We start from the raw sequence: 16922 nt of genomic DNA, 5'->3' as shown, positions 1-16922 counted from the left end.
GAATACATCTTTCAGACTGTGATATATATAAAGAAACACATTGACCAGTACTCACAAAACAGATCTATACACCAACACTGGACTAGATCCTGCCACCATTTGCATCTCATACGAAAAAACAAACAAAAACCCAAAATAGTTTATTATTTAATGGATTAAAAATGTATAATACACTTCCAGAGGAGATCAAAGCTGAAACTGGAATAGATGCCTTTAGGAAAGCTGCAAAAAATTATTTAGCAGATAAATGTTACTATACTGTCGAAGAATACTGTAAATGATATATGTTCACCTCAATTCATGCAAAAGTACCTTTGTAAATTTATATTTATCTGTAATTAAGATTGGTGTGTATTTGTTTTGTGTAATCCATGCAAGAATACATTTGTAAATTTATATTTATTTGTAACTAAGATTTGTGTGTATTTGTTTTGTGTACAAACGATTAAGTTGCACCATAGAAATATGTACTACCAGAAGTAGGGTATTATTATGTATATACTCATTCCATGTATACAGTTGACGACATCCATACAACACAAGTTGTCTACGGATGAATAAATAAATAAATATAATTTTCAGTGTCTCTGAAAATACCAAGCCAATAAGATTTGTTGTCAAGTCTCAGGGGGCTCTTATACCCTTTACCTAATGGATTTCTAGAGTTCAGAATATCAAAAATCCTATCAATAGAATACAAAAATTCAACTGTTGCTTCACTTCCTTTAAAATTTAGATCACCAACCCTCCTCAAAAACTCTATACTATCTGCCACGCTAGAACTCAAAGTCTGTGCAGCTAATGAAACATTCATTTTTCTATTTACATAACTTATATGTTGTCCTGATAGTTTGTTGGCAAATGTCATACCTTCTTCTTCTTGTACCTTGTTCAATTGCTCAATGAAATGCCATCTAATAATGCCAGTTGGAGACTCAATAGCAGATACTTCTGCTACAGCATTTCTGGCAAACTTAATCATATGACACATGTCCGAGATACAATAAATATTGTATTTTTCCACAGGATGAGGAAAGTAGCTTTTAAAATCACCCTTGGAAAAATTTGAAGTAGAGCCAAGTGAACGTAAAGTGCTTATATTTACCTTGCAGCCATCACATGTAACACACCAAACTCTAATGCCAGAACTATGCAGTCTCTCTAAAGCAGATTTTATCAGTGTGGCCTGATTATTTGCCTGTACACTGTCGATAAAGAAATATGCAATCAGGCATTTAAATTTGCCTTTAATAGAGACAAGCATGAAAACCAGAGCCTCAGTGCCTCTATTACTTCTTTTGACTGAGGCACTTCCCCACCAAAGTCTAAAAAACCTGTGTATTGCTTAGTTCCTTGGTCCCAAACTACTTGCTTCCTAATTGCCATACTGTCTACAATTAGACATGAATCGCTGAACTGGCCCCTTACAATTGGGAATCAATGTACTTAAAAACATCTTTTAAGAAGTCAGGTTCACAGTCTACACTTGCCACCCATTTGGAAATCAATGATTTCTGGGGCAGAGGCATTAATTTTTGCAGTTATTCATATGCTGTTGGTGAATAAAAGTACACAATCATCACAAACATTTTCACATTTGTTGTGTATCTACTACCCTCTGACGAGAGAGAGTTGTTCACTAAATTGCACACTAATTCCACTTGTGTTCCTTTCTGATGATTGAGGAAGTTACGTAACTTCTCAGGAAGATGCCCCTTCTCCTTCAATGAACTTATGATGTCATCCATGGAAAACACTTTCTTCTCTCTTCTTCGAAGTTTTTCACGGACGCACTTCGGTTTACGTTTTATTTCGTGCACAATGTCTGAGAAAAAAATTGCAAGTTTCGGACGCCTTGTCTTCCATTTCTACTTTCGACTGTATGCCACAATCAATTACTGAAGAACCAGCTGCACTCTGAAATAAAGAAATAATTTCGTTATATATGATTGAAATAACTCAAGGCTTGATGAAAAAATATTATAAGAAAACTATGGGAGAGTGAAAACATCCTTATACTAACGCTTTCGACACAACTCGCAGCTTCTGCATTGGATAAATGGGACATGCTTTCCATTCTCATTGACAACATTCTCCACGCAATCAGTAGCATCTGCAGTGGGCAAATCGAGCACGGATTCCATGACAGAACGCTAAAAACCAAAATATGGACCTGCTTAGGTAGCATTGCTTAGACCTATGTAACCCATTTTTGTCCGTACGAAATAAATTCACGAAAGTAAAAAGCACACACATAGCAAGGGAATTAATTAGCTACCTCAAATGGAGAATCATCATTGTCACTCAAAATCCTAACAACATGTCGTCGAAGCTGTGTATTTGGTGGCATCAAATGTGTCGGAAAGTCAAAAACTGATGGCACTGCTTCGGGTTTGAGACGTTTCTTCCACGTTCCAGGTCTCACTACGTAATTATCTTGTCGGAAATGGTTTCCGCAAAGAAAATTGCAAGACGTAGGATTAAAATCTTTCCGCTTCACGGAAGTAATCCACTTCTTTAGTAGCTCTGGGTGCTTTAGAGGAAACCTGTTCAAAAACATCGAATTAGCAAACGCACTAAGTCTGTATTTTTATCGTATTGTATCGATAGTCCTATTACCTGTGAAATGGTAAGTCACTTTCCTTACTCCATCGCTTCGTAGAATGGAAAGTGGAACAAGAAATCACCATTTCGATAATCCTTAATCCCTTATACACCGTACAGACCGAGAGAAACTTCTTGCTAAATTCGAATATGGCGGGCAATACAGACGACAGTAATCAGCTGGTAGAGCCATCTATCGGTAGGTCTGATAGTTGAGCATCCCTCATTTCGCTAGCTTTAGACGCCTGTCACTTGTCAGTATTGTTTTGTTTTTGTTTCCCGACGCTCGCATTCGAATTGGGGAGGGATGAACAAACGCACACGGCCACACTTGAATGTTCAATGTTGGAGTTATTGTGTTTGTTGGATGTAACAGAGCCGTTGGTGTTTTGGTAAGTTCTGTATTGGTTCGTTATTATTTTTTGATGTTTTAATTTAAAGGTTGACCTTATAGCACCATATTCAGTCATTGCTACATCGTACAAAACTGGGACTAGTGCAGCAGGGGATACAACCCGTCGGCTTTGAACAATGACGTCACAAGTCGCCAGAGAGCATGTATTACAGAGATGAAACAGCTGAGGGGAATGTTGAGAAACAAAGGAATGCGAGAGAGATAAACATTGATCTTGTCAAAAGCATAAGTGTTTTTTGACTTTTTTAAAAAAAAAATCTCACGAGATAGAATAAACTGATCCTACTTCATTAAGCAGCTCCCTTTAGTACGTAATAAGTGATGTTTGACTTTAAAAAAAAAATCTCACGAGATAGAATAAACTGATCCTACTTTATTAAACAGCTCCCTTCAGTACGTAATAAGTGTTTTTTGGCTTTAAAAAAAAAAATCTCACGAGATAGAATAAACTGATCGTACTTTATTAAGCAGCTCCCTTCAGTACGTAAGAAGTAATTTTTGACTTTTTTTAAAAAAAAATCTCACGAGATAGAATAAACTGATCCTACTTTATTAAACAGCTCCCTTCAGTACGTAATAAGTGTTTTTTGGCTTTTTTAAAAAAAAATCTCACGAGATAGAATAAACTGATCCTACTTTATAAAGCAATATCTTGTCAGAAGCCGAGAAGCGATTGTTCTTAATGTTCTAGCTCCCTTCAGTACGTAATAAGTGTTTTTTTGACTTTAAAAAAAAATCTCACGAGATAGAATAAACTGATCCTACTGTATTAAGCAGTATGTTGTCAAAAGCCGAGAACCGATTGTTCTTAATGTTGTAGGTCCCTTCAGTACGTAATAAGGGTTTTTTTTGACTTTTTAAGAAAAAATCTCACGAGATAGAATAAACTGATCCTACTTTATTAAGCAGTATGTTGTCAAAAGCCGAGAAGCGATTCCTCTTAGTGTTCTAGCTCCCTTCAGTACGTAATAAGAGTTTTGTGGCTTTTTTAAAAAAAAAATCTCACGAGATAGAATAAACTGATCCTACTTCATGAAGCAATCAGTAAAGAAACGAAACTGAAACATACAGATTGCTTAATGAAGTAGTATCAGTTTATTCTGTCTCATGAGATTTTTTTTTAAAAGCCAAAAAACTCCTATCAGCTACTGTGGCTTGGACACTAATAGTATCCTCCTATCAGCTACTGTGGCTTGGACGCTAATAGTATCCCATTCGTTACCTCGCAACCTCGCAACACGGAAATACACATATCGGTGGAATAAGAAAGTGAAATATGGCAAAATAGTGAAATCTAGATAAAGAAGGAAATGGGAAAAAACTTACCACACGGAAATGTCGACGAGTAACGGAAGCTCGCCTAAAGAGACAGTAATGAAAATAACATACCCACACTCACAACAAACACATTACGAAATCTCTCTCTCTCTCTGATACACACACACACACACACACACACACACACACACACACACACATTCACCAAGCCCCCTTCCCTCCCCCCCCCCTCCCTCCTGAAATTAACTGAGATGTTTGGGACGGTACATTTTGCCCACATGTTTAATGAAACATTTAAACGGGCAATATGTCCGTGGAATGCTTTGTCTCCAAGAATACTCATCTAGATGGCTTTGAAGAGTTGAAATTTGGCATTTTCCTTTCCCTATTAGTGATTTTACCGCTGACCAGTACCCCTCTATGGTGTTAGTACAGGCGCCTGTCGATAGAGATCCAAACTCAATGTTATGGTTTACTACAAGATGTTGGTAACCCCTATCCCCTAAATCCCTATAAGAAGAAAACCCATCTGAAATAACAATAGATCCCTCTGCCACCTCATCTTCAATTAAGCTAACCAAAACTTCCTTACTTCTATTTGGTACTACTCTAAAGACTACATCATTACAATCCTGACCTGAAACTACTGCCCCCCACACCCATAATCCAACCAGAGGTTCCCCCCTATTGTATTTCCTTTTCCCAAAATGAGACTCATCAATTTCCACCATAACGCCCGGCCCCCCCAACGGCCCCCTATATTTCATATATTCCCCACAAACCTCCCTACAAAAAGAATACCAGTCTACTGCGGTATGTTTACTGACACGACACTCATGCAAACAGCCATACAGGATATCTCAAACACCAACAATATGTTATTTTCATTATGTCTCTGAGGGCGAGCTTAGATTTCTCGAACCACGTCCCTCGTCTAATGGACCGCCACAAGCGATCTTTACTGCAGCGCCAAACGAACAAGTCCTGAGTACGGCGACTCGATACACGCGTAAGGCGCATATGTTCGCCGCACTCACGACATTGAACGTAATCCGCTATCAGACCACACATTTGCAGGAAGCAAATTGTGGTGAACATATCTTGGCCCATAAGTTCCCTTAAATCGTCCATATTCATAGCGGTAGACAAATCCATTCCTATAAACGAAAATAAGACACTACAAATTTTCTATAACAAAAAATTAATAATCCACATTACCTTAATATCATTACGAAAAATATTAAGTACCGGCCGAATAAAAAACAAATAATTAAGATAATTAAGTCAGACGTTTAATGATGCACCCAATATAAAGCGATCGCTTTTAGATTTACATTCAATTATTTTAATGATAGCGCTTATTAGAACACAGAACTGCTTTATTATCTATGCCTCGAAGTGAAGACATTACGATCTATGACTAAGGAATGACGTCATTGTTCAAAGCCGACGGGTTGTATCCCCTGCTGCACTAGACCCACAAAACTTATATTGCCTAAATAAATTTAGTGAAGTATGCAAACAAAGAAATATACAGGAAATACAACTTCTAACTGTTAAAAACCGTATGTCACACAAAAATCCGTATTTCACACCATTACATTTGAACAATTCTCTGGTTAAAAACACTGGTTTACATTGACGTGATATTGTAGCAATGACATTTTATGAAGGATCATTACTCACGTTAAAAGCGCCCCTAAAATACTAGGATTCGGTTAGTCTGAAACGTCCACATTAATCAGAACCGTAAGTCTCTGCTTGCGTGAATTTCAAGCGTAACTACCACATTCCAGTTGTTTCTATGTGCTAGCTACCACCCGATGCATTCGCTATACATTATGTTAACCATCTTTAGACGTTCCATGCAGTAGTTATTAGAGAGCATGCTTCTTGTTTCTTGTGACAATTGGTGCGTTTTAGCAGCCCTGATGCCAACAAGGTTGAGGCATTTGCAGACTTCTGACAATTCATTAATTTTTTAACATTTGCTTACATCATGCTTTTGGCTATTTTTTGTAGATTTTGTTAACGAAAACTGAAATTATTCCGTAAGTTAAGTTATAGACAGCAACCGCTAATTTACGAATTTTAAGTGGAACTAAGTCCTATGGCTTCATGCCCCCCACCCCCTCCCCACCTGGTTCTTCTTAGTTGTGTTAGTAAGCGCAGTATTGTGGAGTCTAATAGCGTCTATGCAAACTGGTTCCTCTTGATGTTGCGCCCCCCCCCTCTCTCCTCCAGTCACACATTGTGTAAGAACTAATATGATGAAAATAATAATGGAAGTTGAACACATGAAACTGTAAAGGATATATTTCTGCTCCAACCACCCAACAAATTCTAAGTACTAATTGGATGTTATGACTAGAGTTCTGTTACAGTCTTAATTTGTTTTCATCGTAAGTTTGCTATATGGACTCAATTGTTGCAGTTGGAACTGTGCCTCTGCTTGGACATGGAAACATCTTATTGACAACCATCTGCTCCAGCAACTACTACTGTACTCATCTCTGCAGTAAGCACTTGTGGAGCAACTCAGGTATTGTACTCGACACAAATTTTGGTTGTAGATCATAATCTGCATATTCTGTGATTTCACCAACGTAGTGACTGTCTCGAATTGCATTGGGATTTGAGACAACTAATGTTGCAACATGTGCAGTGTGTTTCATTAGGTAATTAGGCTATTTTATGCTTCATAAACTTTTCACAGTATAAACAGAAAATTTCAAATTATAGTTTTTGCTAATATATACAAACTGCAAAGTTGATAAGATGTGGAAAATTCGGCACTTACGCAGTTTAGGGAGTACATGCGCTGATCACGAGAAAAGTACCTATTTTTGAAGGAAACAATTATTTCTGAAGATATAAGCATGTATATGCACAGAATACAAAAAAAAAAAATTATTTCAAAAATTGTCTTAGTCATATCTGATGCGCTCATCACCCAAAAACGTACTTATTTTCATATGGATGCAAAAAAAAATCAATTAACTGCCTCAAATTTTTTTTATCAGAAGTGATGTATTGCATATATATGCACGGAATTTCAAAAACTTTTTTTTCTCAATAAGGATGGAATTAATAACAAAATTTTTTCCAAAAATCTTATTTGTTTATTTTGTACAGATACACATTAAAGCTTGAATCACAGATTAGATAAAAACAGCTGTCTCAAGTTAATTTGCAGCATTAGGAGAGATTTTTCGAACATGCTCGATGAAATTGTGGAATGGATTTTCCCCAAAATGTTGACACCAGAGAAATTCCGCCAGGTAGTTATTCAGCATAGCCTGTTGAATTCCAAAACTCCTTTTATTTTTTTTCTGTAGCTTTTTGCCAGACTTACTCCACGTGATTTGTGGTTGCGTTTGTAGAGGGATCGAGAAAATAAAGCGCATGATTAACAGCCAGATGATTGTAGCCCAAGTTACCTATGGTGTTGAAGCTTGCCACAAATCAGAAACTACTGTGGTTCCAGGCAAACCATACTGTTGCAAAGTTGGCAGCAAATGGGTATAGCATCACGTCATGGCACAGCAACCATTAAGCTTCGCTTTGTCTCAACGTCATAGCCACCAAAGACCTGTTGCTCCCGCACCGTATGACCTCGATTGTACTTTCTCCTGACGTAGCAGCTCTCGTCAATTTCAACAGTATGGCCAAGGCCACCCAAAACTATTGGCTCAATTAAGAAATATTCATGGCAGATATCCCTACAAATTTGATACCAATCGACCACAGTGTGCTCACTGCCAATTTTGAGCTCCCTCATTAAAAACATTTGCTTATTGAGTTCGAAAGCCCACATGTAAGACAGTCGCAAAATTTTAGAAATGTCTAATGCCAGCAAAAAATGACTTTTTCCTAATTGAACATTTCTTTCTACAGTCCTTGCCAACGGAGCAGCACCAGATTTCGCCATCTTTCCCTGTAGTTTTCTCCAGCTTCATCTCGTTGTATCCAACACAATTCCCATTATCACACACCATATCATTCTTCAAAAGAGCTTGTTAGCCCATTGTATATAGCTTTGGGTGTTCTCAGTAACAGGGTATAAATCTTCCATTACAAAGTCACTCAAATCTGGAAAATTTCTCGCCATTTTGGCACACACAGTAATACATGATACTTCAAAACAGACAGCCTCAACAGAAAAATATAGATTGTTGGGTGCACTGATCAAGATATATAACTGTGAACAACTGGGACATATACCATATGCGACAATATGCAAAGCCAACAATAGCTATCATGGTTAGGATGTATGAAACTGTAAGCATTACCCATGGGGTAAAGAACTCTGTTGACTGTGGGCAGGCACTTAAGACTGCGTAATAACTTTTAAAACATTCACATAAAGTTTCAAAATTATGTTGCCAGTATTGTTTGTAACATTTTGTGTAATAACATATTTGCAGTCTGCCATACAGACAGTAAACATTTCCAACAATGTATTTGCATCCTCTTCTACACTGTGCTGGCAGTTAGGTGATGTGTGTCAATTAAAGCCCACTTCAAACTATTCTTAGGCCTAATGTCAGCATCACATGACGGGCAGACACTGTCATCTGAAATCTGATTCCCATTCATACTACATTGTCATGAACAGGCAGGGTTACACCACTGAAAAATTTCTCACTTTGCAGTTTATGTGTGTTTGGTTCCATTATTCTTCCACAGTGTTAGTTCAACCATTCGACAAAATGCTGAAATTAAAATGGATGATTTAGCAAAGGTTACGTTAATTTTGGAGGAAGAATTTGAACTGTAGTCAGTCTAAAAACTATGGATATGAAAAATATACCCAAAAAGAAACCTTGTTGGAGAATACTGTACATTATTTAAGGAATTAGAAGACAATTAGATTTTCTTTTACAAATATTTTAGAATGTCCTAAGATCAATTTTGTGTCCTTTCATCTAAAGCTGAAAACCACGTTTAGTACCAAACCTCCACATTTTGAGAAGCCATTAGTCCTTAGGAAAATCTGAAGCTGTGTTTAAAGTAAGAAATACAGTTTGTTTCAACTATATTTCATTAATTTCTTGTTTTGTGTAAAACTGTAGAAAACCCTGTAGCTTATAAAAAATCATATTTCTGAGGTGAAATGTTTATAAAAGCTCTGGATGGAGGATCCTGCTGAATTTGGGAATGAGACAATGGAATGATTTTACCATGTATCTTGTGCTGTAGAGGACAAGTTTGATGTAGACTGTTTCATTAGTTGCTAGTCTGGTAATTGAGGCCTTTCATAATGTGCATTTTTTTCGGGGGCCAGCATTGGAATTTAATTATGGTATCCATTCGGACTCTGGTCACTGTATTGTTTTTTTTTTAGGATTACTCTAGGTACTTGCTGTTGGGGAGAGCTCAGCTCGAAACAAGACCAACCAATAGCATTTCAAGGTAGCTAGAGACAATAGGATTGCTTCGCTTCGGATGAAACTGGTGTGGACATTTTTATCTTTGGTGTTTACATGTCATCTTCAATAACTTAGACCACATATGCTTCAATCTTTTGAGATAGTTATTGATTTCTCATTTATAACTGAAATCAAGCATTAATTCTAACAATAAAAAGTCTTGTCATATTGCCTTTACACATCTAGAGATACAGTTAACGTAGTTACTGCTAAATTCCTTATATTAGTATGATAGTTACCGTCTCTACATGCGGCCAGGTGAAACGTGTTAACAACTGTTCCATAAAAACACGGGAGAACTGCCGGATATCAGTAATTTCCTGCCACGATATTTCGGCACAGAGTCTTCTGGCCATCTTCAGGTGAATGCCACTGAAGTAGTACTGGCGAGTACGCACTGAGCTCCGCTATTTAAAGCCTTCTGAGGTGACATTGCGCATGCGCAGCTCAGCTTGCGCGTTCATAACGGCTCCGTGCGCTGCGCCTCACGCCCTCCACTGTGAAAGCCTGGCGTGTCAGTGGCAGGTCGATTTCCATCTTTATGCAGATAACTACGTCGACTACGAAGTTTCTCTATAACAGGATTCCAAGCAGAGTTCAGCTGATAACCGCTATCTCGATTGATGAGAGTCTCGTTGTCAGACAATCTTATTTCCACAGCTTCATTGATAATCGAGCTCCAAAAGTTTGATGTATGGGCCAAAATTTTTGTGTCGTTGTAATTCATGGAATGGTCTGTGGAAATAGCGTGTGAATAGCTCAGCGCGTACTCGCCAGTACTACTTCAGTGGTATTCACCTGAAGATGGCCAGAAGACTCTGCGCCGAAATATCGTGGCAGGAAGTTACTGATATCCGGCAGTTCTCCCGTGTTTTTATGGAACAATCAGTACGCCGGGAAAGCTTTAAACGTGTTAACAACTCTCTTTACGAACAACAAAATTAAGTATCATAATGGAATACCTGTTTCCCTTGCACCAACAGTCTTTTAGTTGTATGATCACTCAGGAGAAGAAGACAAATTATCTGTTTGGCAACAGCTTATTGACGATTTCTCAACAATACTAGTGAAATGTTTCGTTACATTTTTATAAGAAGTAGAATGGTGTATTTTGTCAGTGCAGTTATTTTTGTGAAAAAGGGGAGGGAAACATAATGTGGCCCATATTTTCAATAAGCGAGTGCTTATCGTGCTGGAACATTCACGTGTTGTGAAGATCCACTGATAGTTTTGTAATTTGTAGCACTTAGTTTAATGAATATCTGTCTTGACGAACTTTGTTGCTTGCTACAATTATGTGTTTTATTGTTAAATGATCATTGCCAGCTGGTGTGGCTGAGCGGTTCTTGGCACTTCAGTCTGGAACTGCGCGACCGCAAAGGTCGCAGGTTCGAATCCTGCCGCGGGCATGGATGTGTGTGATGTCCTTAGGTTAGTTAGGTTTAAGTAGTTCTAAGCTCTAGGGGACTGATGACCTCACACAGAGGCATTTGAACCAAATGATCATTTATCTTATAACAAAAAAATGGCAGTTTTTATGCCGCAAAAAAATAACGTAAAGCTGGTAGAAAAGAATTTGTAACATTGCAATGTAAAATTCCTTTGAAAGTTTCAGTTTAGTTTCTTGTGGATATATTCAAAGCAATCCACTTCTGCAACTTTTTATTCGATATCCCTTCAAATTAATAATAGAGTTATTCCTTTGACAAACTTAAATCATTATGTTGTATACAGTGTCAGTACATATGACAATAAACAACTTTGTACACAACAGAGAATGGACATTGAGATTAAGGTGTTCGACTATGGCCTGTTCCGTAATTTTCGCACTTTGGCTGTATTTCAATTCTCGTTATATTAGGGCCTGTTGAAAGTGGTTAAGATTTTACACATAAAGGCTTTACAGCAAAGTTGTCCCGTTCCCCAACTGTAGCTTCACACACATGTACTGCTTGTAATATTTAGTGGCCTTTGTTCTGAAAGTGTTAACAGTTAGTGCAGCAAACTGACTGGGATATGGCATGTTCCATGGTAGCTTAACATAATTAAGTAGGGTCGAGGAACCACTTAACGGCCCCATTAAGGACGATTCAAGACAGCTTATATGATTGCTATACAAAAGTAGTTTAAAAATTACTTCAGTAATCTTATTCTTTCATATTCTGTGGGGAGCAAGTATTCTAAATTATATAACAAAAGCAAACGAAAATATTGAAAATGAAATGGCACATTTCCCCAATTTTTGCCATGTTAAACCTCACTATGGCTAGACATTTCCTCACTTTTGGCTGCTACATATTATAATGAAACAGGCTTTGCATAATTTCAGAATCTATTTGCAGAAAAGCAATTTGTTCTTTGTACAAACATCAGGGTGGCCACCAAATCTTAATTTTCAAATTCAAGGTTGTCATGTATTATATTTACTGTTTGGAGTTAGGAATACATACTACTCTGGAAAGAACAAATCACTTATTTTTAAAATATGAGTCTGATATGAACCATTTCAAGAGGTACACCACATGCAGCATAATTGATAAAGTGGAGTGATCATCTGGAGGATAGTGCACATCAAAATGTCACATGGTTGCATTTATGCAACAGTCTGTTTCTTTAAGCCAGACTTATTAGTTTTAACTGAAGGGTTAAATGGCCAGTGCATGAAAAAAGTTAGGGTCAGTTGGGGTAAAACGGGTATAAACCTAACCCACTTTTAGCTTTGTCATCTTGTCGTAAAGTCTTTTGAATTTTTATCTTTTTTTAATGGGTCCACTCATCATTGCGAGTTTTTAGAATAATGTAGTCTATGTTACTGGTTAATTAACCATATACTAATTTGATGGCTACCACTTATTTGATACCTACAGGGTTATTACAAATGATTGAAGCGATTTCACAGCTCTACAATAACTTTATTATTTGAGATATTTTCACAATGCTTTGCACACACACACACACACACACACACACACACAAACAAACTCAAAGTTTTTTAGGCATTCACAAATGTTCGATATGTGCCCCTTTAGTGATTCGGCAGACATCAAGCTGATAATCAAGTTCGTCCCACACTCGGCGCAGCATGTCCCCATCAATGAGTTCGAAAGCATCGTTGATGCGAGCTCGCAGTTCTGGCACGTTTCTTGGTAGAGGAGGTTTAAACACTGAATCTTTCACATAACCCCACAGAAAGAAATCGCATGGGGTTAAGTCGGGAGAGCGTGGAGGCCATGACATGAATTGCTGATCATGATCTCCACCATGACCGATCCATCGGTTTTCCAATCTCCTGTTTAAGAAATGCCGAACATCATGATGGAAGTGCGGTGGAGCACCATCCTGTTGAAAAATGAAGTCGGTGCTGTCGGTCTCCAGTTGTGGCATGAGCCAATTTTCCAGCATGTCCAGATACACGTGTCCTGTAACGTTTTTTTCGCAGAAGAAAAAGGGGCTGTAAACTTTAAACTGTGAGATTGCACAAAACACGTTAACTTTTGGTGAATTGCGAATTTGCTGCATGAATGCGTGACGATTCTCTACCGCCCAGATTCACACATTGTGTCTGTTCACTTCACCATTAAGAAAAAATGTTGCTTCATCACTGAAAACAAGTTTCGCACTGAACGCATCCCCTTCCATGAGCTGTTGCAACCGCGCCGAAATTTCAAAGCGTTTGACTTTGTCATCAGGTGTCAGGGCTTGTAGCAATTGTAAACGGTAAGGCTTCTGCTTTAGCCTTTTCCGTAAGATTTTCCAAACCGTCGGCTGTGGTACGTTTAGCTCCCTGCTTGCTTTATTCGTCGACTTCCGCGGGCTACGCGTGAAACTTGCCCGCACGCGTTCAACCGTTTCTTCGCTCACTGCAGGCCGACCCGTTGATTTCCCCTTACAGAGGCATCCAGAAGCATCCAGAAGCTTTAAACTGCGCATACCATCGCCGAATGGAGTTAGCAGTTGGTGGATCTTTGTTGAACTTCGTCCTGAAGTGTCGTTGCACTGTTATGACTGACTGATGTGAGTGCATTTCAAGCAAGACATACGCTTTCTCGGCTCCTGTCGCCATTTTGTCTCACTGTGCTCTCGAGCGCTCTGGCGGCAGAAACCTGAAATGCGGCTTCAGCCGAACAAAACTTTGAGTTTTTCTACGTATGTGTAGTGTGTCGTGACCATATGTCAATGAATGGAGCTACAGTTAATTTATGAAATCACTTCAATCATTTGTAATAGCCCTGTATTTCACCCCAAGGATGGGGGAAAACGGGTATAGTATCTCTTTTCAATAATAAACTTACTTTTAAGAAGTAGTAAACCTGTTTTACCCCACTATATGTGTAAGGTAGATATAATAAGAAATAAACATACATAGGACATACTTTTGAAAATTATTCAGATTTATTATACTATGAAATATGCAAACAAAACAATATCCGATTCCTCTAAACAGTCATTCTCATGAAAACACTCCACACAAACTTGAAAAATCTTCCACTGAAGTTAGGCACAGGAAATATTTCAGCAATTTGACCTGCATCAACCCATTCAATATCATCTTTTTCTGAAAAAATATAACGTTCACCTTCTCCTTTGCATTTCACCAAAAATTTACTAGAATAACGTTCTTTATTGCGAATGTCTTGAGCTGTTATTTGTCCCCTGTAGTCTTTTAATATCTTACCAAATTCACTCTGGTATTGGACACATACCCATGACCCTACTTTACTTCACTGACTGATCTAGAAACTTTAGGCCTAACATGTCAGCTTTGTTTTCACTTTCGTTAAAAAGTTTCTTGGCAGTTTTAGAAACTCTTTTCATTTCAACAGGTTTATCTGTCTCTTGTTTGACTTTTTTTACCCTAAACTGTAGGATTATTGGGCACATCGGGCTTTCTTTTCTCTTTTTCTTCTTTTAGTCTTTGTAAAACTTCTTCTGTGGTCAGAACTTCGCCGTAACTCCCTTAAACTCTTCATCTCTTTCCTTTAGAATTTGTCAATGGAGCTTTAACTTCTGAAGACTGTTTTGGTGATATTGTATCCAAAATAGCCAGCCGTAGTTTCTTCATTGGTGAAGGAATAATTTCACCTTGTCCTACTCCAGAACTTGTTGATGGATCTAATGTAATTAAAGTAGGAATTTCAGCTGATGGTCCAGGTACAGTTAACAATTGTTGTGAACTGTTAGGTTGCACTTCTAATCCTTCTGCTCTCACATTGGTTGATTCGCTAGCATCTTGCATGGAACTTGTAGCCTTAGGCTTGACAATATTTACCTGGGACTGTACTTCACAAGTTGTAGGTCTGGCTGGTTGGACCGAAACAATTCTTTTTTGTAGAACTGATATATCTACAGGAAAGATACAAGAGCCTTTAAAACCACCCATGATATGTTCAGGTTTAAATGAGCTTGCTAAAAGTTTGTTCAAAAGGCTAGGAAAAATAGCTTTGTCTACATTTTTGAGACGAGATTCACAGTACCATGTCTTTAAAATATTTCGCCATGCACTTTTCATTGGACCAAATACACGGACATCCAAAGGTTGTAGTGCATGAGAGGTATTCGGTGGTAGACATAAAAGAATGATTTCATTTTCTTTTGCTGTGCGGGTTACATTGTAAGTGAGATGACTTCCATGGCCATCAAAGAGTATGAGAACAGGCTTTTCAAGATTTTTTATTTGTTTGGTAAAAGCATTGAGCCATTTTTCAAAAATATAGTCCTACATCCAACCTGACTCAGTTACTCCATACAGTGCACCTTTTGGTCCTCCTTGTACCCATGTGTCCTGCAATTCTCCTCGCCCTTGAAAAACAACACAAGGGGGATGTCATTCACCTGATGCACTACCTACAAATAAAACACTGTACTGAAGTCTTCCAGCACCTCCTGATCTTGAATAAGTTACTCTTGCATTTTTAGGGACAAACACCTTACCTTTAGTGGGATCTGTGCCCAAGCCAGTTTCATCCGGGTTTAATATCCTATCTGGGTGGTTTTGTAAATTGTCACTTAAAATTTGTTTATACAATTTAAAAGACTCATCTACTACAAAACTGGATAGCCCTTGCTCTTGTCAACAGTTCAGGTTTTCTCCTGGAGTGTTCGCCTTGTCACCTTTTTTCAAAACTTGTTATAAAATCGTAGCCAGGCATATCGTCTTTGAATGGTGTTCTCCTCCCCACTGATTGTATGTAACTACAGACCATGAATTGTAAGTCTTTCCTGTCTAAGGGATACCCACACTTTGCAGTAAACACTAGCTCTTCTACTATATACTCTTCCTCTTCTTTTGATAAAACTGTTGTTTTCCCAGAACCTTGAACTTTTGGAGGATTTTCGCACCAACATCTCAGTGTTTCATAAGGTATTCCATGTTTTTTTGCTGCAGCATAAACTGAACTCCCATTTTTAACTTATTCTGTAGCTTTTTCCAATGCATCTGCATCATATTTAACAGGTTTCTTCTTTACATATGTACGAGGCATGATCTGAAACAAAAAGTGAGGTTAGTTTTTGGTTAAACATACGCTGTACCCATTTTACCCCATGTTATTGAATTCTAAATAACATAAAAACAATTAAAAATTAAATCTTCAAACTAATATAAACTTACAGTATACATACACAATGTGTACATACTTGAATTTTAATCTTCAATTCTTGCGGGTTAGCTCTCAACAATGGCTTGAAGTAGTGTGTTTGTTTATTCTGTCAGTTGTAAGAAACCAACAAAAATAATTTTCTCTCAAATTATAAGTGCTGCCAACATAATTTTAGTATTATGTCATATAGAATGATGATGCACACACATGAAAATTTTTTCAGGATCTTATTATTATTATTATTATTATTATTATTATTATTATTATTATTATTATTAGTAGTAGTAGTAGTAGTAAAGGATGTAGCTAAATAAATATTGTTTATACCCGTTTTACCCCACCATACCCATTTTAACCCAACAGACCCTACACAGAGCAGATGGATTAAAAATACAGTCACATCTCATGAATTAATGATAGAAGAATGTTACAGTTAATCTTGAAAGAAAACTTCTAGTTTCATCTAGAAGTTTGTCATTGAATTTTGTTAAGGTATTCATAATCTTAAATTGATTTGTTTATGAAAAAGTCCTTTCGCAACAAATTGTATGTTAGAAGTATTATGTTTCTCAATTTGTCGTTACACGTACACTA

The 16922-nt window shown here is 37.6% G+C and overlaps 1 long non-coding RNA gene across 2 annotated transcripts in view; it reads left to right on the top strand.

Annotated features, from left to right (window-relative positions):
• Window positions 1-2867: 2867 nt before the first annotated feature.
• Window positions 2868-16922, top strand: part of LOC126263102 (uncharacterized) — a 111994-nt gene continuing 97939 nt past the window's right edge. For both annotated transcript variants that reach the window (XR_007546837.1, XR_007546838.1), the window contains exons 1-2: window positions 2868-2996; window positions 6732-6839. This is a non-coding gene — a long non-coding RNA (uncharacterized LOC126263102). The remainder of the gene's footprint in view (window positions 2997-6731; window positions 6840-16922) is intronic.

The sequence above is a fragment of the Schistocerca nitens genome, chromosome 6, assembly GCF_023898315.1.
Source record: "Schistocerca nitens isolate TAMUIC-IGC-003100 chromosome 6, iqSchNite1.1, whole genome shotgun sequence".
NCBI classification, from domain to species: Eukaryota; Metazoa; Arthropoda; class Insecta; order Orthoptera; family Acrididae; genus Schistocerca; species Schistocerca nitens.
The sequence above is the reverse complement of the archived record's forward strand: the minus strand, read 5'-3'. Positions and strand labels throughout refer to the sequence as shown.